The sequence below is a fragment of the Chrysochloris asiatica genome, unplaced genomic scaffold (assembly GCF_000296735.1).
Source record: "Chrysochloris asiatica unplaced genomic scaffold, ChrAsi1.0 scaffold00024, whole genome shotgun sequence".
Classification (NCBI taxonomy): Eukaryota; Metazoa; Chordata; class Mammalia; order Afrosoricida; family Chrysochloridae; genus Chrysochloris; species Chrysochloris asiatica.
The window spans coordinates 18,058,515-18,061,417 of NW_006408542.1; the positions used below are offsets into that span (position 1 = coordinate 18,058,515).

Sequence of the window (2,903 nt, forward strand, 5' to 3'; positions counted from 1 at the left end):
TCCTACATTGTCTCTGATTATCATGTCACTTTCTCTCAAGTTTCAAGAGGGTGTGATTTTGATTAGTTGATTACAATCAACTGTCTTCAATTTATTCCACATTCTTCAGTCAGCTAGACTAAAGACTAATCCTTTCAAGATACTACCTTTCATAAAAACCCTCAGGTGATTTCAAATCTGATGATGTGATGACTAGTTTCTCAATATTCAACAGCTTCCATCTTATTTATCATATTTGGTTCATTTCCGAGGACTAAAGGCCTGAGTCATTAAAAATTATATGCCCCATTTAAGCAGGTTTTCTGCATACTTTATTCAGACAATAATGTTGAATGCATTTCCCCCCATATAAAAGTATGTCTTGTTTATTATTCATCAATGTTTAAACCTGGCATTTGACTGGATGCCTCTCAGCTTTTCACCCACAGGTATATGACTCCTGAAAATGGTGAGCTTAGGTACTAAAGACATTCCTGAACAATGTGCCCCTCCCATCCTAGGCAATTATTCATGCAGGAAAAATGAAATCCCAAAGTGGTAAATACTGTTTATCATCCTACATCTTTTTAGACTGCTTTCATTAAATACAGAGAAGAGAATCCCCTCACTCTGTCAATTTAATCAAATGATGGTGTCAAAATAATTAGTCATTTGTACTCTCCATTTTTTACTTTTAAAAAAGTGTTAATGTTTCTTGGTTTTTAGTGAAAATAAATGGTGCTCATATGATTTAAGAAGTCCTAATGTGGTACGGCACTTAACAACAACAACAATGTGGTGCTGCAAGGAGCTCTGGTAGCGTAGTGGTTACGAATCGGGCTGCGAACCGCAAGGTCAGCAGTTCGAAACTACCAGCTGTTCCGCGGGAGAAAGAGTAGCCACTTCACTAAGGAACTCTGGGAGCATAGTGGTTATGAACCGGGATGCGAACCGCAAGGTCAGCAGTTCGAAACTACCAGCTGTTCTGCGGGATAAAGATGAGGCTTTCTGCTCCCGTAAAGCTTTATAGCCTCAGAAACTCTGTACAGGGTCGCTATGAGTCAGAACCTACTCCACAACACATAACAACAACAACCACTTCACTATTCAAAAACTAAAACAGAGAATTGTCTACAGTATTCATATACTTCAGGGCTCAATGAGATGCTTTTCAACCCTCAGATTTGCAGCAAATATCAAGGAGTTGGTAACTCACTATACTGCTATGAATACAAGGAAAAGACAACTTTGATCATCACTAGTGAGAAGGTGCATTGGTAAGACCTCTAGAGGAAGAGCAATTTGGCAATATCTATCAAAGTTACAATGAATGAACTCCATGACTCAACTTCTGGAAATGTGTCCTGATATATAATTCAAACCTTTGAAAAATATCATTTATTTTTTTAAAGAACTATTCTCAGCATAGCAAAAGTTACCAAAAAACCTAAGCGTGTGGATGAGAAACTAACTGGTAAATAGTAATATACCCATACAACAGAATAGCATGAAACCATTAAAAAAACACGAAACAACTCTATATGAACTGATGTGGTATGAGTCGCAGGAACTGGTGACACTCCTTACTTCCAAAAAGGGTCACTGATTGGCTGAGTGTCAAGATAGGAAAGGTCCTTTCATAACTTTTGAAGCTTACATCATGCCAATTTTGTCCTCAACTAGGTTCTAACTCAGAGCAACCTTATGCAGGAGAAACATTGCCTAGTCCTGCTCCATGTTCAAAATTGTTGTTAAGCTTGAGCCCATTGCTGCTGCCACTGTGCCAATATATCTCATTGGGGATTATACTGGTGAGGGTTTTGTTATCAACTTAACTAGGCCAGAATTTCCAGAGGTTTAGCAGTTTGGATGTGCTTATTATTACCATGGTGATGAAACCTAACACAAGCATAATTAAATCTGATGAGTGGTCAAGTGCAGCCAACCAATTGAAAGGATGCTTCCTTGGGGATGTGGTCTGCTCCCAATATAATGCACACGGGAAAGACAAACTCTTTCTTACTGGGATTCGACTATTGCAAGCCATTTCCATGATTTAAAAACAAAAACAAAAACCTCTATACATATGTTTCACTGGTTTTGCTTCTCTCAGCTGAAGACAGAAGTCTTCCTCTTTGTCACTGACCCTCCACTTTACCTAGCATATTGCCCTTCTCCAGGGATTAGTCCCTCATGATATGTCCAAAGGATGAGAGGCAAAGTCTTGCCACCCTGGCTTTTAAGGAGCATCTGGCTGTACTTCTACTAACAGAGATGTGTTTGTTGTTCAAGCAGTCCAAGGTACTTTTAATATTCTTCTCTAAAACCATAACTCAAATGCATCAATTCTTCTACAGTATTCCTTATTCACTGTCCAACTATCACATGCATATGAGGCTACTGAAAAAATATGGCTTGAATCAGGTGCACCTTAGTCCTCAAACTGACACCTTTGCTCTTCAACACTTAAAAGAGGTCATGTACAGCAGATTTCCCTAACGCAATATGTTACTGGAGTTCTTGACTGCTGCTCCCATGAGCGATGACGGTAGATCAAAAGAAAATGGAGTCTCTGACAACTTCAATCTTTTCTCCATTTATTATGATGTTATTTACCGGTCCACTGGTAAGGATTTTGTTTTCTTTACATTGAAGTAAAACCCATATTGAAGGTTCATCTTCATCAGGAGGTATTTTAAGTCCTCTTCGCTTTCAAGAACCCAGCTTGTATCATCTGCATACCACAGGATGTTAATGAGTCTTCCTCTAACCCTGATGCCATCTTATTCATATAATCTACCTTTTTGGATTATTTACTAAATGTACAGATTCAGTAAGTATAGTGAAAGAATACAACCATTAATTTTATACCAGTCAGTGTCCCCTTGTTCTGTTCAAATGACTGCCTCTTGGTCAATGTACAG

At 38.5% G+C, this 2,903-nt stretch overlaps 1 protein-coding gene across 1 annotated transcript in view; it reads right to left on the minus strand.

Annotated features, from left to right (window-relative positions):
• The window catches only part of SRBD1 (S1 RNA binding domain 1), a 352,160-nt gene that overhangs the window by 322,297 nt on the left and 26,960 nt on the right, over positions 1-2,903 (minus strand). The gene's annotated exons all lie outside the window — the stretch shown is intronic.